Source organism: Dryobates pubescens, chromosome 9 (genome assembly GCF_014839835.1).
Source record: "Dryobates pubescens isolate bDryPub1 chromosome 9, bDryPub1.pri, whole genome shotgun sequence".
Taxonomy (NCBI): Eukaryota; Metazoa; Chordata; class Aves; order Piciformes; family Picidae; genus Dryobates; species Dryobates pubescens.
Window position 1 is genome coordinate 18,510,558 of NC_071620.1, and position 25,516 is coordinate 18,536,073.

The following is a 25,516-nucleotide window of genomic DNA, read 5'->3' on the forward strand; positions in this document are numbered from 1 at the left end:
AACATTTATTAAAATGCTCTAAATGGAAATTTCCTTTCTTTTGCTAAATATTTATTGCTATGTCTTTTGACATGGGCTAGAAATTACAAACAGTGATAAATTAATTGTAAAGGTCTGTAATTTTGCTGTTGCTTTTATAAATGAATTTACACCTTGTACTGAAGTGCTACTTTTTAGCGTTGAATTAACAGAGATGCATCCTATATCAGCTGTAAGTAAAATGCTCTTTCCTTTGCTGAGAATTACAGGACAAGGCATCTGTCATTAGTGGAAGACAGATACAGCACATGGGACCTGATACAAGGCTAGTTGCTGCAGTGGAAGTCTTTTCATTGATTCACTAGGCTTTAGATCAAGCTAGAGATCAACTACCATGTACCCTCAAGCCATAAATATCTGAGCTTTTACTTACAAAGAAATACAGCTATTTACTTCCTAAGAGGTAGTCTGAATGCCAGTCTATTTCCAAATAGGAGCAAGATGCAATTGTACCCTCAGATTATGAAGCATCAAAATATATATGAGAATGACTTGTCTCTGTAGATAAAATTGCATGATGCAACATTTATGATGGCATTGTCACTGAGCAGTAAACAGCATTGTCACTGAGCAGTAAACAGCAAGTGTAAGGAGGGGGTATGTGTGTAAACCCTGTGCTGCGACGCTTTGTGCACAGTGCAAAACCTCTAAGAAAATTCAATTGTGCATGAAGCAAAATTCAAAGGACCTCGCTGAAAGGCAACTCAAATATCTCTATCCAGCAAATGCACCAAAAAACTTGAAGGCAACGGAGAAAACCTCTTTTGGTGTTTTTGAGGAACTTTGCAACTAAAGCGGAGAAGAAAAAGGTCTTAGCCCTTGTGCCTGTTAATGAAATGTGGGGAGATTATGTGAAACAACAACCAACAAACAAAAAAACCCCACAACCCAGCCAACAAAGCAAGCAAACAAAAAAACCCAACCAAACAAACCAAAACCAACCAACCAACCAAAAAACTGTAAAGACATATGGCAAGAAACAATGTTCATTGTAGTTTAGAGCATTGTGATATACGTACCAAGGAGGAAAACAAGTCCATATAAAGTGAGTGATTAAGAATTCATTTCAAACTATCAGAAAAAAAAAATCTATGTATCAACATAGGCAGCATATTGAACTTGGTTTCTTGATGCAAATAAGCCTTTAGAAAAGTGAATAGTGTTTTATTCCATTGCAAGAGGGTAGATAATAATACAAGAAAGTGTCCTAGTTTAAGTTGACCCTAATTTTCAGTACAGGACTTATTTGTATTACATTATTACAGTTGTGTGTCAGCAAAATCTCATTAAAACCTTGTACTATCGTGGAGTATAGAAAGCCAGCCAACTGCATCAGATTTTGTTTGCAGCAAAAGAGTACATCTCTAAGCAAAAGTATATTGGTTACTGGCATGATATTCTCTGTAAGAGACTCCTACCTCTGTAGCTGTCTTTTCTGCAAGGTCAAAAATAATCCCTTCAGCTTCTTCATCAACTACAAAACACAGGCCCTGTGAAAATCTTCAAGATCCCTCTTTCTGCCCCAGGCCCTCAGGGTTATGCTCAAATGAATATTCATGTCTTAACCCCATTTCACTTTGGACATCTGATTTAGAAGTTGTCAGGCTCTTAGCTTCTTTGCTGTGTGTCGTATCATGCTCTGAGAAATCTGTCAACATATTTAGAGGCAAAGCTCCATTTTCAGGCACTTAAGGTAGATGTATAAAGACAGACCTTTAGTTAGGTCTGTGTGTCATCAAAATTTCTCTGTTGCCCTTTTCAGACTATCACATCCTAGTGACACAGTTATACAAGCAAGTGAGAGGACTTAACAACTTGCTGCCTTCAAAAGGGAGATAGGAATATCTTACTCCTATCTTACTCCTCAATCTCTGTTGCTTCTACCTTTCTTCCTGTATTACCCTTCCCAACTTTGAGCCACCTCAAGTGTTGTGCCGTAGATCAATTCAATAAATGAAATCTGGCTGAAAACAAAGAAAAAAAAAACCACAAAGATTCAAACAAAAATTATGTGTATATATATACACAGAAGTAAGCAATTTTGTGTTCTTACAGCAAGTTGAATGGGTTTACAGCTTCCTGCTTTCACAGATTCTGATGTTCATTTGCTTTCAAGAGTAGACAAATAGGAGCTGACGTAAGAGAAGTGGGACACCTACACTGAGACAAGAGCAGATATGAAGTGGGAAAGGATTCGGAGAGGAAAGAGAGAGTGAAAATTAGGGGAGGAGGAAGAGGTAGATATCTCAATCACTTATAATAACAGAGAGTAGTTAAGTTGTATCTGTTGTCTTATTGACCTGCATTCAGAGAAGGGATTATATTTTTTTTTTATTTTTAAGTAATATGTAATGACTGTATTTTCTCTCAGTTTTTAACACAAGATAATTTTTGTTAAGTCACCACACAAGTAGTTCATCTTTTTTACTTTGTAAACTCCCATTTCCCAATTTTTAAAACACTTGTCTACCTACTTATCAGAAAGTTTCAACTGTGCTTGGTTAGTCACTAATTATAAACAACAGAGCTTAAAGATAAATATTTCCAATGCTTTCCAAAATGAATGGCATTTGCTTGATTTCTTCAGAACTCTGTTTCCAGTTGTGATACAGGGGCTAGAGGAACAACACAGCAGAAAGGGATTCCTAACCCAGTAACACAGATAGAAGCCTGTGGCATTTTCATACACAAATAGAAGAACTCTACTTTTTTTTTGATGCCTGGATGTGCTTACCTTCTTTGTGTGAGATTTGTTTTTTTAATTTCCCTTGTGACTCCAAAAGATAAATGGAAAAATTATCAGAGTGCTTGTTTTTCAAATGAAGTGTAAACTCAGGCTTTAACTTTCATTTTGATCTTAACTTATTCATATCTAAAGACTTCTCATAGAGCTACCAAGCACTTTCAGAGCTAGCTGGACAATGAGATGTTCTGGGTTCAAAATCAAGAGCTCACTTTGTGTGTGCTGCTATTGTAAACAGTCTGTGCAGTGACTTCACAAAGGAGTTCTCTTAAGTGTAGAAAACTTTAGTTACTATCACTATGAAAATAAAGTAGGAGCTTAGATGAAGGACTGACCTAGAGATCACCCTAAGCTGTTCCAGGTGCTGTAGGCCTCAGCAGGACATTGCAATAGTCAAAAATCAGTAGAGAACTACCTTAATCTAGATTTAAGTCTAACCACAGAAGAAAATTATCTTTCCAAATGCATTTAGCTGTTAGCCTTTTTGATGAATTTCCCAAACAATGCTGATGATGGATTTCCTGATGGCAGCTTGCCTCCCAGAAAATGGGCTGTCACAATCACTGCAGTCATTTCACATGTCCTGTGGAAGAGATACTGGACTTTGAAAAGTGTAGGTATCTCTTTATCTGATTTAGGCAGGGATCAATGAACTACAGATTAAAATCTTCCCACGTATTGCATCCAAGTGGAATTTTCAGTCAAACCAAGTTAAGGTATTTTTAAGAATTGCTAGTGTATCTAGAACACAATGTATTCTGCAAATGCTTTTCAAAAGACTAGGTAATGAGTTCCTGTATTACATACAAGTAGTAGCTTCATTTCCATTTGATTCAGAAGTTGAAGGAAAAATATCTATGTATAATAACAAGTGGATATCAGGAATTTCACTGTTTATGCTTTCAACTGCCCCTTTCTAACTGCAGTTAGAAAGGTAGATCTATGGGAATATAGCTGAGAAAACATATCCTGTTTTAAAATATCATTATGAATATTTGCTAAACAAAGAAAATGTACCCTTATGACTGCAGAACCTTCTTCAGATTTCAAGAGGTGAATCAGAACTGAGCTTTCCAGTTTATGAAAGGAACTGATACATGTCGGTGACAGATTTCAAATCTGAAGAACATTTTATAGCATTAAAGATCTGGAAGTAAATAGAAAATCGGAGCATGTCTCATATAGAAGATAATAAAGCCATAGAACAAGGTTCAAGGAAATGAGAATAAAGAGAAGAGTATAAATGAGTTCAAGAGATTCCTAGGATACAATTGTTTCTCAACAAGGAAAAGATTGATGGATGTGATGAAAAGATGAATAGTTGAATTGTGGGAATAAGATAAACCTGGGGGGGGAGGAAAGAAAAAAAAAAAAAAAAAGAGTGTACATGCTGAGCTGCTTGGGCACTTTGTATTTCAAAGGTGTCTCATGTTCGCTAACCTCTGATAGAATTCTTTATCAGTTTGATTTGATCGTACTGCAGGGTGCACTGTGGCAGACTTTTGCCAGAGCTGCCCATTGCTTCAATGAGAGCTGTTAGCTAGAAACTGCAATGCAGTCTTTAATTATTTCCCTTGAAATATGGAGCCCTATTGTGTGTGTTGCGTATTATTTTTAAAAAAGACTCCAGCCTTCGAGGAAGCCACACGTGGCCAAGCTTGCTAAGCCAGTCCTAGGTTTTTGGATGCTATTTTAAGGGACATTTTCTCTTTGTCTTTTTACAGGAAGCTTAATGTGGCTTGGTTTTAATGTTGGCAGTCAAGGTATCCAGTATGCAGCAACTATTACATGTTTATTCAAGTCATGCCATCGCTCTGGTAAAGTGATGTTGCACAGCCCATGTTCATCATCTACGTGTAGTTGTGACAACTAATGTTTGAACACAAGCTTGCAGGCTTGCCCAATGAATTCATAGCGTCATAGAACTGTCAGGACTGGAAGGGATCTCAAAGATCATCCAGTTCCAGCCCCTCTGCCATGGGCTGGGACACCTCACACTAAATCAGGTTGCTCAGAGCCCCAGGCAGCTTGGCCTTAAAAATATCCAGGGATGGGGCTTCTACCACCTCCCTGGGCAACCTGATCCAGTGCCTCACCACTCTCATGGTGAAGAACTTCTTCCTAATTGTCAACATGGCCTAAAATACTTAACAGATGCAAAACCTTTCTTACTGTCCATCAAGAATAGGCAAAAGATGGAAGTGTAGAAATTATAAAGTTATAAAGTTATAAGTTATAAATTATAAATGTAGAAATTATAAAGTTAGTATTTTTAATATAGAATGTTGAAAAGCATTATTTTAAAAAAAAAAAAAAGTCTATTTTTCCTAAATTCACTTAACTGTTGGTTTCAGCTGGAGCAGCAGAAGGCACATAAGAATGTCACTTATGTCTAACTGTATAAATTGTATTGTCTAATTTCAACTGGTGTGTATTCTGTGAGGGTATTCATACTCTCTTAAACTTAGAGACTTCTTGTTCTTTTCAATTGCAGAAGTAACAGAGGCCACAGCTAAAATCAAGACAGGAATTTGGCAAAGGATAATAGGGAGCATTGTTTACTGTGTCTCTACTCTTTCACTTGATTTCTTCTGCTTTATCTATATTCCTGTCCAGACTCAGTCATTATGTTAAAGGAATATATGAATGAACCTGGGAAAGTCAAAGAGCATTATCTGTTTCTTTGTTTGTTTGTCTGAACACAAGAATCCCAAGACTTTAATTCATCCCACCTTTCTGAACCTATTCAATCTGTCTATCACGTGAACTCTCTTTTCTGAAAGGAACTTTGTATTTTGTGAGCTCTGTCTGGAACCACAGGGAGGAAAATGCTCCTCTCAGATTGTATTTGCATTCAGCCAGTGCTGAGCACTGTGGCAGTGATCCAGCAAAGCATTTAAGGTTAGTTTGTCTTTAATCCTATTGAAGTTAGTGGTGTGATCCATGTACTTAATTCAAACTCATAGTTGAGTGCCTTGCTGGATCACAGCCAGAGCACTCAGTACCTTGCAGGATTGAACTCCCTCTCTTCTTTGCCACTGGCCTAGTGCAAAATATACAGAGATACATAAATATATATATTCTTTATAGTATAGAGGTTAAATACAGGATTACTACATATTCTATTCAATAAAAGACATTTCCCGGTTTCTTATGACTCTTGCCAATTGTGCTGAAAGTGAGAATATTACAATTCCAAAAGAGTCTAACCCAGGCTGTCACTCTGTTTTTTTTGGTTTTTTTTTTTTTTTTTTTTTTTTTTTTTTTTTGGATCATGTTGAATTTTATAACTCAGGAGATTCAGGTCAAGTTGGTGTTCTGAATGAAGGTAATTTGTTAACACACCTTTAAATCCTTTCAATGTTCTGCTGACAAAGGCTAACTTAATACGCAACAGATTCAACACACCTCCAGTGCTGGATGAACATTTTAAATGAAAGATTGGACTGACTTGGGCCATCTGGGGCTGATTGAATGTCAAGTGCTTCAGGCAGGTGAAGCTAAATATTTCTATACAAGTTTGGATAGTGAGTTCCTCTAGAAATATGGATGTTTTCAAAATTTCCACATCAAAAAATATATAATCCACTGTAGAAAAAACAGTCAACATCTCTGAGGTATGCTATTGACTTGCTGAGATATTTAGTAGGTGGAATTTTCATAGCTGTAAGAGTTATGAAAGGAATCTGATTCAATAAGGAGAAAACTGTACAGAGTTTTCATAAAATCTGTGAGGCCTGGGGAGCTTGAGATTTCAGTTTGCATTGTGAGTTTTCTATTTGTGCTGTTGGATTTTTGTTTTTATTTTTTCACTTTCAAACATATGGCCAAGGAACCCAGTGCACTGCCTCCATTGGATTAAACTAATGCCTACAAATGAAATTAAATTATCACTGAAAGTAGTTCTTGTATCAGCTGCATCACAGACTATTTAAGATCTTAAATCCGTCAGATATGAATAAGTTTGGCTGTAAATATGGATTCACTTTGAGAGGTGCTTTTTCATCCTCCTTTATGTTTTCTTTTTATTTTTTTACAATTATTTCAAATATAAAGTCCCTAATCATTATCTGAATATCAAACTTTTTATCTGCACAGACTAATAATACCTTCCAAGTATTATTTACTTGATTATAAAGACTGATTTGATGGATACAATTACTTTTCTGTTCTCAATGACCCATTGAATGATGACATTACTCAGAATTCCATTCAGATGATGCAAATGACTTAATCAACTTGTCTTGTGCCATGGCAATAACTGAACTAAAATGTCAAAGCAAACTTAGTAAACAAAATCTCCCTTTTTAATGTAACTGTAATTATGCTATGAGAAACTTAGGAATATTGACAGCGGAAACTTTTGTTTCTTTCCTTTACACAACATAGGTATGCACATCCATGCTCAGCTTGCATGCTGGCATGACAGGATTTTTTATTGTAAGAAAAGAATGAATAGGAAATAAGTAAAATTACATTAAACTAAACCCACAGAACAGTTATTTTAGTTTGATTTATATAATAAACTATGCCTTTATTCAAAATTTGTGTCAGAATATGCAATGAAACAAATATTTCTCTTCTGCTTATTTGAGTGCTGATCATTTTTGCTCTGTTTGCTTTACTTCTTTTTCTACCTTTAGAAAAGGCCTAAGTCAAGCAAACTCTGAATTAACATCAGTATAGTATCATAGAATCAGAGAATGTTAGGGGTTGGAAGGGATCTCCAGAGCTCATCGAATCCAATCCCCCTGCAAAAGCAGGATCACCTAGGAAAGGCAACATAGAAATATGTCCAGGTTGGCTTTGAAAGTCTTCAGAGAAGGAGACTCCAGAACCTCTCTGGGCAACCTGTTCCAGTGCTCCATCTCCCTCACTGTGATGAAGTTTCTCCTCATGTTGAGGTGGAAGTCCATGTATATCCATTATTTCTTGTCCTATTATCAGGTGCCACTGAAAAGAGCCTGTCACCATCCTCTTGACACCCACCCATCAGATATTTATAAACATTAATAAGATCCCCTCTCAACCTTCTTTTCTCTCAACTAAATATCCTTAGGTCTCTCAGTCTTTCTTCATAGGAGAGATGTTCAAGTTCCTTCATAATTCTTGTAGCTCCTTGTTGGATTTTCTCCAGCAGATTCCATTCTGTCTTGAATTGGGGAGCTCAAAACTTGACACAGTACTGCAGGTGTGGTCTCACCTGCAGTGTAGAGGGGCAGGAGAACCTCCTTAGACCTGCTGGACACACTTTTCTTGATGCACCCCAGCATACCTCTGGCCTTCTTGGCTACAAGGCACATTGCTGCCCCATGGATAACTTCCTGGCCACTAGTATTCACAGAAATAATCACAAAAACTCAAGGCTATTTGTATCACATAATGGGATATGGCTCATACATATACACCAAAATCCAGTATTTTTTTTTTTTTATTAAGTTTTTTTATTAAGTTTTTAAAAGTAGTAGTAATGTTTTCAAAACCTTAAACACAGAAGGAACAAATCAGTTAGAGTTTGTCTATTCACAGGAAAACCTAGCTGGATTTTCAACAGCTTTAATAATTATTTATGTCTGGACTCCCCTGTAACTACTTTTGGTTATTAATCTGGATTATAAAATCAGTATCATGGAATCACTCAGGTTGGAAAAATACATTTGAAATCATAAAGACTTCTGGTAAATAATGTAAACATCAGTGAGTCACATAACACTCAGCATATATGTAAAACCACGGTCACATATTACTTTTTGGTTGATAAATGTCTATGATTTCCTTTTCAAATGCTTCTATTTGGAGGGATAGATCAGAGCACGCTGCATGACGTTGCAAACTCTTTGATTCCAACTTTCACACTCCAGTGCTTCAGAGAGAATTATGCCTATTCCATCTAAATATTTGCCTTATCAAGGTCAGTGTAGACTATAATATTTATTTGTCCCCATAAACAAGACCTGACATAATCCAGAGCCAAAATTCAAGAAACTGAGCTTCTCAGCCAGGATTTGAGAGAGGTTTCAAAGCCAGGTAATGAAGAATAGGGGCAGACAAGATTCATAATTGAAAGATAATGACAAGCATTCATCTGTGAAGTGTATGTGTACTTTCAATTAGTTGCAAATGTTCTTTGCACGGTTTAGTATATGAGACAAGTTAGTTTGCAAAACCCACACAGCCTTTTGGAGGGGCTCAGACAATTTGAAACTGAGGAAAATACATAAACAGATAAAGTGAAAGGAAACTGAAAACATGCTAGCTATTGTGATGGAGCAACAATAAGGCACAGTGAACCACAGATCCCTTCTGATTATAAAGTCTACCTTTTGAATGTGAACACTGTTTTCTCAGAAGTGCAGGACACTTTTACAAAAGCACCTTTACATGTTGCTGATCAGCATCTGTACCTATATAACACCTATAGACATGACTAAATAAGGGTTTTGTTTCTGTTGTATTCAAGAATGTGTCTTGAAACAGAGCACTCTGAGAGAGTGAAAAACAAGTACCAAAGTTTAGAGAGTAGGAAGACAGATGCGTAAAAGGAAAAATAAATTACATACCTCCTGTCATCTCTTGCTACCAAGGAATTCCTCTTAGATTGCCTTTTGTATGTGTGCCTGTGTCTCAGTGTTCAGTCATTTTGTACATCATTTATCACTACCAGCACTAGGAGCTTCACCAGCATCTGTGGGATACGTAGAACGTTTTGGGTGAAAGCTCTCCCTTGTTACCTTGAACAATGCCAATTGTTCTCCATCTCCAGTGTTCTGCACTTGTCTTTGGTGTTTAGAGACAGCATTCCCAGCATTCCCAGCTGCAGTTTTGAATAAATATCAGGCAGACAGCAAACATACTATATATAAGTTTTACATGAATTTGCACTTTAAAGTATAAATAATGTTGTAAATTTAATTATTTATTTTTTATAAATGTCTTAATTAAGAGCCTACTTTATTTATTATCAGACGCTGTCTAAGAAAAGTCCCTTATTGTCTTACACATTGCAATCAATACGGAGTCAGGCATTTCTGGTTCAAGGTATTGCTGCACTAGTGATGAAGTCTGCATTCAGGCTTAATGTTGCAGACCCAGGAAGCTCTGACATTGCAGATACATTGCTGACAGCAACCCCATCCACATTTGACTTTGGTAGAAGTAATTTGTTAAGAATCTATTTACATAATTTTGTATCACAATATGGTAACTCCACCAGTACAAAGTATACACTATCTGCATCATTCAGTTTTCAGAAATATTAGGCATGAGGAAACTTCTTGATGCATAGAAAGGTCTGACTCATCTTTCACCGCGCTGTCCAAGCAAGCTGTCTTCAGCTGCTGCCAAAGCAAGAAAAATAGCTGAGATCTGTTAGAAGGAGAATGCCTTAAGATCCTTGTGTTCCCTCTTTAAGGAGTCACATGCATCCTAAGGTAGAAGAAGGATTAATTCCTCAGTTTTTGTTCTGTCCTTGATGTTGGGAGTTTCTGGAGGAAAGAAGAAATATATATTTTGGCAGACAAGGGCACAGAGGTACTGTGTTCACTTTCGCTTTTGCTGTGACAATCTTGGAGGACACAGCATTACTCAGTGGTGAGATCCCATGATTCCTCACATATGCATGTTTACCTGAATATTTCGGATAATAATAATAAAGTCTTCAAATTAAAATTAAGTAGGGATGGTATCAGAAACAATGTACTGAAGCACCTAATTTAGGGGCTTACACTCTGACTTGTTCTTTCGAGCAATTTGCCTTTTCTCATTGGTATTGTAGAGAATTTTATTATCTTTGCAAATGAGAACACTAGGACCTGATAGAATGGTTGAGTTTACAGATGCTCAAAGACACATCTGATGCAGACGAATCTGTCAGAGTAATGGGCCTAGTCTCTTTCTGTTAATTTCAAAGTTAGAAAGTTGATGAGTAGACACAATAACAACTGTTGCAGGTCCAAGATTAGTCCTTTTCCCTTTGTTTACTTCCAGTTTCATTATGTCTACAAAATGCTGACACAATTTTGTTTTTATGAGTTGATTTTGTAATCCTCTTTCATTTTAATGGCTATTCTGCAAGCACCAAAAAGGAGGTTGCCAAACAGAGCTGATCTTCCGCTTGACTACAGGCTGTTCCTCATGGGTGCGTTTTATCTCTGCATGTCTGCTGAGACATGGGTCACCTGTCTTTTGCCAATTTTCTTCTAGCTCTGGATTATGCCCCTATATTTTCTTTCCAGGGCATACAGATGAAATGTCATAGCAGTAAACTCTTTAGTCTTTCCCTGGCCTGTTGCAACCAGAAAGTGACACCAAGTTCTGCAATCCACTGCTGTTTCCATGTCCCCTACCTTCGAGCTATACGCTTTGACTAAAGTTTTGGCAAGTTATTTAAGGTTTCAGGTCCATTTATCCACTGATTTATTTCAGACACTGTCAAGTAGTTTATTAATACTAAGCTTCATGATTATAATTTATATCATAAAATGAGAAATATGGTAAAGTAGACAAACAGGCTTTTATGCAGAGATAGGAGGAACTATTCCTAAATTAAGATGCTTATGATTGTGATGTAATCTTAGGCATTAAGAAGTGATTCCCATCTAAAACATTCCAAATCCACTGCACAGAAGTGGATTTTGATGACCATCAGAACAATTAAGATGTAGAATTTAAATTTAATTAAGAAAATGGCTATACCATTTCCACTGCCTGTACTACTTCTAAGTTTTGTTGGCATTCATCAACTTCATTTAATCCTCTGTTGACCTAATACTACTTTCATAAGGCATTAATATTTGCATAGTAAAATAATTTCTTAGCCTTGATGGGTATGATAGTAATGAAGAAAAGAGCTGAGGTATCAATTTTCCAGTGTATTCTCAGATAGTATTATAATCCAAGGCAGAGAGAAACATGTTTGTTTGTTGTTATTGTTGGTTTTTTGGTTGGTTGGTTTGGTTTTGTGGGGTTTAGGTTTGGTTGGTTACTTGCCTTTTTTTTTTTTTTTTGGTTGTATTTTCTTATAAAAATGCTCTTCAGTGTTTCACAATCTAGACAATTTTCTCACCAGAAATCCTTACAATTCCTTATTTCTAAATAAAATACACATTGAAGACGTACTGGAGTTTAGCTTACACATGAGTTTGATCTTCCATAAAACCTCTCTGTGAAAATAAAAAAAAAAAGGGGGGGAGTAAAAAACAAGGTTTAATTAAGTTGAAAATTCTGTTCTTGTCAGTGAAGAACAATCATTTAATTCCAGCATTTATTTCATGATTGTATGTGCTTTTAGAATCATTGCAATAGTAGTAGAGATTGAGAACATCTGTTGGAGACCTTTTGTACTACCTGCATGTGGAAAACACAAATGGTTTGACCATATGAGCATTTACCACACAGCATCAATCTTTAGATATTTGTGTTTATGAAAACAAGGAAAAAGTCTCTTGGGACATGACAATTGCAATATTTGTTTAACCACATTTGCCTTTGATAATAAAATGGTTCACAGATGATTCCAGTTTACTGCAGATTCACAGTTCAATTTGCTTCTAAAAATCACAGCCTTTGGCTACGTCTTATTAAGAACCTGGAACCTGGCTTTGCTCTCTGAGAAAATTCTCTTGGATACTTTTCCTGGAAGACCGTTTTAGAGGTTAGCCTTTTCTTCTGATGACTAATATAGATGACAGTCATCCTTTACTGGTTCAAGCTTGCAAAGTTTGTTTGTCCTAAACTTCTGGTTTTGTGTGATGTATGTAAACTTCACATTTATGTCATTCAGCCATTCACCTTTTATTAAGCATTTTTTTGGGGGTGGGGAAGAATGGTGGAGGTGTTTTCTTGTTTCCTTGTATGTTTGTTTGTTTGCTTGCTTCCATTGATATTATTTGTCAGTACTTCAAAACATATTTATATATTAGTAAATAAAACAACATGAAGGGTGATTATAGAGCAAAACACATCTTTTGGAAGTCTGCAGAAAAAAAAGGACAAGATGGGTAGATGTTAGAAGAGGGATTAGAAAAAATAAAATAAAATGGACTTTCTACAGATGCCAATCCACCTGTAGAAATAGACACAGGTCTCCAAAATGCTCATCTGGTGCCCTGACCTTTGTGTTTTACTGTTTTGATTTTTTCCCAAACAGAATAAATATTCATGGGAATATCCCAAAAGAAAAATAAGTCCATTCCATGTTGTATCAAATTTGGTTTGGAATGAGTATTCCTGAGCCATAAAGTCTTACCATTTCTGCAAGTAATTTTTATTGGAGTCCTTGAGCTTGGAGTAGAAATCTGGCTTTTATTGCTAAACCATGTTGACTCATGGGCAAAAGAAAATGCTTCAGACACTTGTATGAACATACATGACCTCTGTATGCTTTCTATGGATATAGAACAACCAGTTCGATGCCCTATAATCCCTTGTTGCTGGACTGATAGGGGCATAACAGAGCAAGAAATATGTTTGAACATTTGCCTTCTATGTCTGTCTTTATTAGCATTGGGGTCTAACTCATGAATCAGTTCAAAATAGCATTACGACTATATATGAATGTAACCAATCTTTGTGGGCTCAGCTATGTAGTCTAGTCAGAGTGTACTGAAGCTCTGCTCACTTGCAAGATCTCCTTTCTTTTTTAATTTTTTTTTTCTTTCCTTCTTTTCAGATGCATTTGACAAACTAATTTCAGATTCAGAATCTGTTAAAGTCCATTGCATTAGAGGAGTTGAAGTGGCAAAAGGCAAATGTTAAATGGTTTTCACTGTAGACATTTCTTCCATGTTTCTGCAAGTGAATGCCAGTCTCAATGATTTCATCTGAGTGGCTGCTGCAAAAGTGAAGTAGAGCACTGACAAGGGCTATCTGTAAGCAACCATCTAAACTGCTCCACTTAGGTATCTATCAGTAGTTAATTAACAAGTATGTATGCATATGTATATATGTGTGTATATATATGTATATACACACACGCATATATACTGACTCTTCCCATTTGTTCATTATGAGAGATGTTGCAGCTGTCTGTGTGACTGCCAATGTAGGAGCATGTCTTACTGGTCTTCTTTACTAGAAAAAAAATCCAACCACCCAAAACCAAACAAATCCCACAAGCCTCTTTTATCCTCTGCAGTGCCTCAAAGAGTCTGTCAGGAAATTGAAACTGATCACTGAGGCTATAGTCTGTTGGGAGTCCAGGTGTTGACAAGAATACTTTACTGTTTTCTTTATGATGTTCATAGCTAAATGATTATTTGGCTGCTTGTGGCTTTAAATCTCCACTGCCAGATGAAGGGGCTGGGAATTTGTTGCTGTTGTTGTTTTGTTTGTTGTTGTTGTTTTGTTTTGTTTTTTTCTTTTTGTTGTTTTCTTTTTTGCTTCAAACCTTAAATTGTACCATGAAATATTTAGAAGGAAAACAGCAAGAACAGCCTTAGCAAAACTAAGATATGATTTCCCTCGCTTATTTCTTTAATAGAGACATCAATCTCTTTGTCATGGTTTTGTTGCTATACATACAGAGCAAACCTTTATTTATTTATTTATGTTCCAGGCTGCTTTACTTGAATTCTAGATTGAGGGAAACTAATAAACTCAAATAAAAATAAACAGCAAATGAGGAAGTTTAACACCTTGCTTGCCAAGTGGAACACTAAATGGGAGCTGTTTCAGCAGGGAGACTGCTGTATTTAAAGGCGCTGAATATTCATTTTATGCTATTTATAAACTTCTCACTCCTTCATTTTTTGAATGCATTCACTTTACTAGATTGTACATGAAGCACTTTCACAGCCTTCCATTTTGTATAGAATATATCATATTTGAGACCTGCTCCTAGAGACAGTTTGAATATGATGATAAATTAGGGAGTAGCCAACAGCTCATCATCATCATACCTTGGAAACTGATATCATTTGTTGAGAGTAATTATGGGTTTATTCCAAGCACTTTGGCTTTAAGCTTTCTGTCTTTTCCCTGGATTTAACGGCTCACAAATCTTTGTTCTCCTTGACTTGATCTTTCCTTTAGAGATCCCAGGGTACTCAGGTGCTGCTCCTAAACTATGCTAGAGAAAGATGATGGTTTCATGGAAACTCCTACTTTATGTTTCTTATGCCCTGTTGATTCCAGCTTGCTTTTTCCTAGCTCTCTCACTGAGTGACCACTCTAATTGGTGTTTAAATCATGTAAATCTAAAGAAATATTTCCAAATTCCAATAAAATTCAGATTTTTTTTTCATCTTTAGTCACTCTGTTTTTAAAATTACCAGAAATTGTGTAGAATAAGCAGCAAATAAGTTAAAATACTTAGGCTTCAGCAGCATGCACATATTTCCATCTGAAACTTGTCTATGAAGAGACCTTTCCAAAGGTGTTTGTTGCTCTTTTTATAGTGACTAATGATATACACTATTTGACTTCTGTAGATAAGTTTGCTTAAATGCTTAAAATTCAAAGCTAGTATTACTGCAGTGTTTACATAGTAAGTACTTTCACCATGTTCTTCACACTCTACATCCTTGTAGCTTATCCCAGGGATCATAAGCTGTTATAATCTTTAATATACTGCAACCAGCACTGTAGGGAAAGAATGAAGAAAAAAAAAGTAATTTTATTTTATTCTGATTTAATAAATGTTTAAGCTTTGAATTTATGAGCATACATTTACTGTGCAAAGTTATTTTACATGGAGGAATATTCAGGTTAAAACGAAAAGTTTTCCTTACAGATAATAACTAAAAAGAAATTTAAATGTGGGGGCTTCTGGTTGGTGCACATTAGAGAAGACAAATAATATTGGGTTTTTTTAACACTCTTTTTTTTTTGTGTGATCACTTAGCTTTTTATGAAATATTATATATATGGAATAGAATACCTTGTTGGCCAGGTTTGAGTCACCTGCTCTGTCCACTCCTCACACACAACATGGCACATGGGATTTAGCAGTGATCTCGACCTCCATAGTGAAAACCTTTCTATACACCAGTCCTTGGTAATAACTATAAATATTGAATATGGTCACTTCTAGAAGCAGCCACTGTCTCCAGAAAGATGCCATTAAATTCAGAAAGTGCAGTTACTTAGAAGAGACTGAACTCAAAATAAAGTTGCTGAACACAATTAGTTCTGTTCTAGCTCACTCTAGGGCATCATGCTTCTAGCTTACAGTTAAAGCTTTTATTATTGTTATTATTGTTGTTGTTGTTTTTGTTAATTATTATTTTTAAATGCTCTTTTTTCTTATTTCATCTGTCTTTACACTCTTTAAATCCATTTCTACTTAATTTTTCTAATTTGCTAATTCTTTTTTTTTAAAACTTCCCTTCAGAATCACAGAATCACAGAATTGATCAGGTTGGAAAAGACCTTCAAGATCATCAAGTCCAACCTATAACCCAACACCATCTAATCAGCTGAACCATGGCACCAAATGCCTCATCCAGGTTCTTTTTAAACACTTTCAGAGATGGTGACTGCACCACCTCCCTGGGCAGCCCACTCCAATAGCCAATCTCTCTTTCTGTGAAGAATTTCATCCTAACATCCAGCCTAAACTGCAAAATTGTTTTAGAATCATAGAACCATAGAATTGTTTGGGTTTGAGGGGGCCTCAAGGATTATCCAGTTCCAATACCCCTGCCATGGCCAGAGACATCAGGTTGCCCAGAGACACATCCTGGCTGGCCTTAAAAACTCACAGGGATGAGGGTTCCACCACCTCCTTGGGCAAACCTTTCCAGTGTCTCACCACCCTCGTGAAGAACTTCTTCCTAACATCTTATCTGAGTCTACCCATTTTTTATTATTCCCCCTAGTCCTATCATTACCTGACACCCTAAAAGTCCTTCACCTGCCCCATTTTCCCCCTTTTTCCTCTCAAATCCCAGAGCACCTGGGCTCTGTTGGAGTCTCCTCCCACCCCAGCTGTGGCCACTTGGCTCTCCCCACCCACTCCACTATTTAAACGCCCCCAGGAAAGGCAGAAGTCCCAAGCTGAGCCCATCTGGGCTGAGGATCCTCCTCTCATTGCTGGTGAGTGCCCATGGTGCACACTGGGTGATGGTGGTGGTGACAACAAAGGCCGGGGGGCCTGGTGGCCCCCCGGTTAGGTAGGGGGAATGTTGATGATCACTCCATTGTCATCCATGGGTTCTGGTTGAGCTCCTCTGTGTGAGATCTTGGCTGGTGAGAGTCTTGCCCCTGGCTCTGGGATGTGTGCAAAAATGGTGGTGGTGAGTAGGAGCTGTTTAGTCATATGATATTATGCTAATTACACTATTTTTACCTGGAGGCCCCTTGAGTCTGCTCTCATCATCCAGTAAATCTCTGCTTTTGTGCCTCATTTATAGACCATTTCTTCCCCCTCACTGCATCTTTTCAGAAATAAGGAAGGAAAGGAAGAGACATTCACTTACCAATCAACTCTGAAGAGGAAGCCTTCAGGAAGAGGGGCAGGTTGGAAAGTGAGAATCATTTCTTATGAATCACAAGACAGCATAAAGAACAGACAGGACAAGACTGCATCTTCTCCATTGTGGTTAGGTTTCATGGTGGTAAATGCAGAGGGGGGAAAAAAGTTCAAGCTGGGTTGGAAATCTCAGTCACACTTCTCTACAGCATGCTGATCACTCCATTCAGTACCTGAAGTTCCCAGAACACACCCATTTTTCAGAGTTTCTGCTGAAGAATGTGAACAGTGAATGTTTCAAACTCTGCCCAAATAAATTAGAAGCTCTGAACTGGTATCTGGAGACCATCAGTCCTTCCCTACTGTTGTCCTGATGGGGTTCTCAATCCATTACCAAACATCCAGGAGACATATGAATAGAAGGCCAACTTGCTTCTTATGGTATTTAATGTCATACTCAAAGGGCAGCAGATTTCTTGTCTGCATATAAACTATGGTAAAGCTCCTAGAAACAGCACATATTAAGATTCAAACTTCATAGTGACCCAGACACCTAACTCTGTAGTTCTGAGTTTTTGCTATGACTTTAATTGGCCTGTTCGTGTTAGTCCTTGAGACCAATAATAAACAACAACAAAAAAAGTCTCTGACCCTTCCCACTTCACTGGAATACATATAGTAATATGTTTTTCATCACAAAACAAGAATACTGCTAATAATTTATACTAATAATAATGTTGATACTAATAATAATATAAATTTGACACATTTCTACAAGACTTAAGGATATGTTCACTGTAATGTACATTGCTACCTAAAGGTTTTATTACAGAAATTGTTTGTGTTTTTTTTTTCTTTTTTTTTTCTTTTTTTTTTTATGTTGATTTTCATCTCATGGAAGTTAATTTCATTTTACATAATCACAGAATCACAGAAAACATCCAGTTGGAAGAGACCTCAAAGGTCATCCAATCCATCCTTTGACCCAGCACTGAAGGGTCAACACTTTAACTTCAAATGAAGGAAACCAATGACAAACAAGTGAGGGCTCTAAGCAACATTTTTCATACTGATATGGAATTTCTCTGTGTCTTATATTTAGGCTTCCTCATTTTGCAACACAAATTTGACCACAAACATGTCCTTTCAAAATGACCCCCAAAGTATACTAAAGATTTTCAGAGTCCGCAATGAAAGTGAAAGAAGCATGGCTCAGGGGTTATAAAACCTTAGAATGGAAAACACAATGCTCTGAATGGTCACAGAAAATTGCTATAGCATATGGTGCTAAGCTCTGGTTTTCCAATCTACAGAACACATTTTAGTTTGGTTTCTTTAATTTTTTTGTATACCTTTTTCCTTCCCTTTTTGTCTTTTCCCCTGTTTAGTGTTAACACATTTGCAGCTTCACTAACCTTGGAGCAGTAGAAGGTGTAAACATGTAAAGCAAGACAGTTTGTTTCCCAGCTTTTGCTATTGATTATAAATGCTACCCAGTTCAAGAAGGACAGGGATCTACTTGAGAGAGTCCAATGGAGGGCCTCAAGGGTGATTAAGAGACTGGGACACTGCCTTATGAGGAAAGACTGAGAGACCTGGGGCTGTTTAGTCTGGAGAGAAGACTGGGAGGGCACCTAACAAATGTATAAAAATATCTGAGGGCTTGGGGTCAGGAAGGAAGGGAGAGCCTCTGCTTTACTGTAAGGGACACAGAGCACTGGAACAGGCTCTCCAGGGACGCTATGGAGTCTCCTTATCTGGAGATGTTCCAGACTCATTTGGATTAATTCCTGTGTGACCTGCACTAGATTCTATGGTCCTGTTCTGGTAGAGAAGTTGGACTCGATGATCTCCACAGGTCCCTTCCAATCCCTAACATCCTATGCTCCTGTGAATACTGTCAGAGTGCCGAGACTCCAGTCACATATGTGGGTTTTACTATTCAATGTGCTTATAAAAGTGGTCCTAAAACAAAAGTCTAGTATATCATGCTCTGGAAATTTTGTACCGCTAAATTCTTCAGGTCTGTCTGAAGGACTATTGGCTATCTCTTACCTATTTACCTGTAACTTTGTCTAGTTTTCTTGCAATGTATCTCTTTGTTGGACAATATTAATGGGTTATATAAAAGTCAATCTCCTATTTTAGAGATCTAGAAGAACTGAATGACTTCCCTAAAATACTGAGGGATAGCAAGGAACAGAGTTTATCTCTTATAACTTAAATATCCCCTATATTATGATTCATATAATAATTAATACAATATTTAATTATATGTAATTATTTTTATTATAATTATTTTTATTTAACTATACATTATATTTACTTATAATTAATATGTTTAATGACATTTAATTGTCATTTAAAAGCCTTTATATTAAAATATAAATAATAAGATTTAAGTGTTTGAGGCTCAAACATAGTTAACAGAGGAGAAATAAATGTTTTTAAAAGTTCTTCCCCCCCCCCCATTCTATCACACATTGTAGAATGTGTTAGAATGTGTAATTGTCTCACCTTACAGTAAGTTTGCTATAGTGTACTCTTAATATCTCCTATATCTCCAGAAAGATTTACACACTTGTTTGGGTTGTTTTCCTGTCTGCTTTAGGAGCACACAAGACTATCCACAGCTATTGTTCAGCTTCCTGTGCCAATAGTGCAAAGTCCTTTAGCTTCTCAAACTTCATGTATTTGTTTGTTAAGAATGACAAATGTCTCATTTTCCTAGCATTGCTCACCCACTGGTTCATCACCTAAGAGTCAAGCAGGGAAGAAAGCAAACTTGTTTGCAGTTCTGGATGACCTTCTTTTCTGATCATTCTGTTTCAGGACTGCAAATGAGGCTGACATCACTTCCAGCAAAAGAACTGATGATTCTTTTTTTTTTTCTGTACAAGTAATTGCCACTGCAGAGGCAGATAGAGTCTGTTTCTGGAAATTAAAGGCTTGAAAGAAAGCTTTGTATTTTGCTTTTTATGAATCATTTGCCTAAGTGTGTTTAAAAAAAATATTATTTTCACTAACACTTAAAAAATATTCTAAAGAATTAAAACTGCTTGAAATTATTAAAAGGTTTTGTTTGTTTGTTTGCTTGTTTGGGGGTTGGGGTTTTTTTGTTTGTTTTGTTTTTTAAATTGTTCCTGCTAATTGTTTCAGTATTTAAGGGGCAGCTACCATGAAGATGGAGACTCCTTTTTCACAAGGAGTCACACAGAAAAGACTAGGAGTAATGACTGCAAGTTACTCCCCTAGAAGATCCCAAGTAGTCACAAAAGGGTAATTTTTCACAGCAGAGAGAGTTATCTATTGGAATATTCTTTCCAGGGAGGGTGTGGAGTGTCCAAGATTGATATTTTTTGAGATTCTGAAGATTTCTTAATATTATAGGCTGAGGGAGCTGGGGTTGTTCAGCCTGGAGAAAACGTACCTGAAGGGTGCCTACAAGAAGAGTGGAGAGAGACTGTTTATAAAGGCCTGTGACAGGTTGAGGGACAATGGCTTCAAATTAAAGATTCAGTGGGACAGAGTGCTGGGCCATCTTGTCTAGACCATGCTTTTGCAATAAATGATTTAGATGATCCATGAGGTCCTTTACAACCTGGTGTATTCTATGAAAGAATATTCTTTATGAAAGAATAAAAAGTTGATTACTTCTTTAATTGTGGTTGATTTCTCTTGTAGGAGGAGGAAATACAGCATGTGTGTTTTCTGTGCTGTGAAGCAGATTTTCTGGCCTCCTGTGGGTTTTGCTGCTTACAAAAAATAGATTATGTTTTTGGGTATGTTTTTTATTATTATTATTATTATTTTGAGTCCATTCTTATTTTCTATTGTTGGTATTTTTCACCTGTAATTTTGAAGCAGTGGCATATTGCTTTTCTGGGTTAGATAATATAATCAAATACATCAGTGTCTTAAGGAATACTGTCATCTCAAAAGTGACTTCTCTTTGAAAATGTTGTGCTTCCTCTTGTTATAACTTACAAGACGTAGACAATATTTCTATAAAGAAAGGAGACCAGAGGATAATCTAATTTCTTTCAATGTATTTACTCTATGCATTTCATTTCACTTTATCTACAGTCAGTTTCAGTTTGTTCTGTAATATCTGCCAGACAGACTCCCCTGCTTCTCTGTTTCTTTCATATTGGAAGAAGTCTCATTTTAGTTGGAAACCTTCACTCTAAATATCACAAAAGGTAAAAGAGAGATGAACTAGTTCATACAATACTTGCAAATAATTTTTATATGTATTTTTTAAATTGCTTTCATTTTGATAGTACCTTAAGTAAGAAAATATTTTCAGAATTTTCAGTAAAATAACCAAACTTGTCCCTATTTTCTTTTTGAATTAACAACTCATATATTTTTAAGGTGTTAATTATTTTGTTTTTCTTCCCTTGAAAGAATCTCAGGTTGACAAAACACCCAATGCTTCCTGCATACAGAAAATATGTATGTGTATAAGTATATTATCCAGAAATATAAGATTACAGACCCCCCTAATGATTCTTGATACTGAATTCCTATAGACATATGGATTTGAATACTTAATTTGTAAATGTGTACTTAATGTACAGTTCAATTTAAAGGGATACTTGCATGCATAAAACTGTTACTAAAACCTATTACTTCTTGACAGTGCATCTAAACCAAATTAATTTTAATAAGTAATTCTAAGTGTTTGTGTTACAATGAAAGAAGAAAGTAATTTCTTTCTACATTTTCAGTCAGAAGTATTTCCTTTTTTTTTTTTTTTCTGATTACTTACTGTTAGTCTCCACATCGATACATTTCTTTTGTATACCTTTGTATAAATTCTACCACACCCAAAGCCATCTTTAACTTCATGTATAATTTTAATGGTCTTTCAACTTATGAAAGAATTCTAAACAGGTCAGCAAGAATTCAGGATGTTGGGGACAGTCATTCTTCTGTGAGCTAGAGCAAAGTACAATCTTGTGAAATGGAGGGAAATCACTTTAGAAAAAAAAAACAAAAACAAGTGGCTCCACAAAGGCATTTGCATGACAGACAGAAAACAGTATATCACAAACTGAAGGAAAGGGATCAAGGACTGACTTGACTGGAAAAGAGATGGAATGTAAGTTCTTTGGTGGTACACAGCACATCCCCCTGTACCAGATGAATATCTTCTATGGCAAGGGTCCATCACTTAAGCAGTTCAGGGACATTTTTTCTCTTCCTGAAATGGCACTGCTCTCTTCAGCCATTGATTGCTTCACAACTCAGACATTGAGTTGATCAGGTGTATCTTTACCAGGATATATCTGTTGCTATTAGAGATGTACATGTGAAAGGAGTGATGTACAAATGGGTTGAAAAGATCTGGAACAGTATATTCTACATGGGGATGAAATCTGTGCTGTGCTAAACTGCCTTGTGAACCACAAGAAGAAACTCTTCCTCATTACACCTCACATAGGCCTTCTGTGAGCTGGAAGACAGTAGCTGCAGATGAGAAGGATTTATCTCAAATTTGACCAAAACTGATTTGTTTTAGTCCACTGGGAGATCGTCTATCTGATGATACCTGGCCTATAATTATATGAGAGGTTGGTTGGTTGGTTCGTTTGGTTTTGTTTGTGTTTTGTTTTGTGTTGGTTTTTTTTTTTTTCATTAGTTTTGGGGATTATATAAGAATTAAAGACATCTTGGTTAAGAACATAATATAAAACATCTGAAACCCATGCACTTCAGCTGAAATGATATTTAGAATAAAACAAAGCAGTACTGGAAAATAGACACTGAAAATAAGTGAAATTAAAACATCTGTTGATGTTTCTATCAGGATGAGCTTTTGATTAAAATTCCCTTTTTGTTTTATATGCAATCAAAAATGAAATAGGAGTTTGGCAGTATTAAGCATTTAAAGAAGGTCACTGGATTTAGATATGCAAGCTCAAGGAAATGCACATTGAGTTCATCATCCTTGCACAGGGAAAAACTGAAACACTAGGGAAGCTATGACAACTGCTGTTTCAATATTACTCACTTTAAAACAATTGCTCATAAAGTATAGGGAAGAATCTTAATCTCAAAACTCATAGTATATATCTTGCCAAATGTCATTGACACCCATAAAGCTGCAAAACATAAAGCTTTGCCTTTCTTATACATGTATATGGAAAAATAAAAAGGTTTCTCGGGAAAACCATGACACAAGTTTATGCACTGAGCAGTACAAGCACAGATATTCCAGTATTTATGAAATTAAATTTCCAGTGAGAAATAAAGGCTTTATAAACATCATATTTAAATTATAGGTACTGAATATTTTACATCTATAAAATATATTCTATATGTATTTATAATTTTTTAATACATATAAATGTATATTTTATAATAAAGATTATAGGAATGGACTTCAGAGCTGGAAGAAAATAGGACAGGGTGAAAGGTACAAGGTCATTCATGTTTATATGAAACTGTGGCAGACTGACTTTTCCTCAGTGTGAGGAAGAACTTCTTACCATAAGGCTCTCGAAGCCCTAGAACAGGCTGGGCTGTGGAGTCTCCTTCTCTGGAGACTTTACAGACCCATCTGGATGTGTTCCTGTGTGACCTGCAATAGATTCCATGGACCTGTTCTGGCAGAGTGGTCGGTCTCAAAGATCTCCAGAGGTCCCTTCCAACCTCTAACACCTTGTGATTCTGGGAAATAGAATTGGGAGAAAGCTACAAGGTTCATTCATATTTATATGAAACTGAGCTTTAGCACCCTTTTTATTATTCAGCCACAAGTACAGTTCATATGCGGCTCAAACACAATTCAAAACATTTTTAACTTGATCTTCCTAAACTCTATAGAAAATTCTCTGCCTTTGAATCTTTCTGGTATAGGGGAGGGGGGACTGGGGTGTTGGTGTTTGTTTCTTTTATTTTCTTTTTTGTTTGTTTTGTTTTGTTTTATAGGCTTTTCATTGTTGCTGCTGGTTTTGGATGTTTTGGGTAATTTTTTGGCAGGGGGTGAGTCTGTATTTTGGTGGGTTTTGGTGGGTTTTTTTTGGTTCAGTTTTGCTTACTTGGTAGAGTTTTTAATTTCTTACCTCTAAGAATTCAGAGTAGAAGCACAGACATAAAGTAAAAGAGTGATCATTCAGATTGTATATGTAATCATACCTGTGGTTCACCTTCCCTTCTTAGACAGTTTAAATGTGACTTCATTAGAACTATTTCATGCAGGTTTCTTGGGCACTAAAATTTGAGGTCCCAGTGAGTTAAAAGCAATAACAACATCACCTATAATTTTCTCCTTTAAACACAGGAAGCATAAAGGTTAAGGAACATCCCACAAATATGTTTTCTGCAGATGAACAAATCTTTCTTATTTATGGGGAATTTACTCACTTTTCCTATACAGTGAATGGGAGGGAATGAAGCTGTCAAAAAGTGATTGGAAGTTTTGTTCATAGATATTCCTGGAAAATTCATCCAGTCCTCCTAGAGAACAGCCTTGCATCTGATAAACTTTTATGTTTGTCTGAACATGTCAGCCATTTAAACATACAGAATGATCACAACCAGTAGCATCTCGGAAGTCGAAGCATTTTTTCCCTGGATCTTCAATGCACCCATACAGGATCTCATACTGCTCTCTGTTGTACAGAGCGCATAACGTAAGCAGGAACAGAGCTTACTGTGCTTCCTAAGATATAATGAGAGGATAAAAACATTTGAAAATGAAATTCTTTATTTCCTAAATATGCTGCTATAGATAAAAAGCAACTACCAAACAAGGAAATATATATATGTCCTGAATCCCACATTTCTTCAGAGTGCAGATACTACATTGAAAAACTAGTCTCTACCCCTATTTTGTTGTTGGTGAGGGGTTTGGTTTTCATTTTGTTGGCTTTTGGTTTGGTTGGTTGTTTTTTGGTTTGGGGTTTGTTTGTTTGTTTGGGGTTTTTTTCAGATTGAACATACATTATACAACTCTCTGAAAATAATTGTCTAGGTGGTGAAAAGCATTGGCTTGGTTTATTATCTAGCCTAAAGGAAACCAAATCCATGATGGATGGTTGGCTGAACTGGAGTGCAGTTTGTTCAGGTTTGAAGAGAAATATATCTGTTATTAAACTAATTGATACTTAAGGGACAAAAGTCAAATGAATGTTCAGGCTTTTTTTTCCCCTTCCCTTTTGGTTGTTGTTTTTTTTTTTTTCTTCCAGATAGCAGGACTACAGAACACAGCACCCTGGTAACTGCCCAACACTTGCACTAAATCTGTGACAGGACGTATGTAGGTCATCTTATTATAGTACCAGAAACAAAGGACCCAGCATTGCCAGAGATAT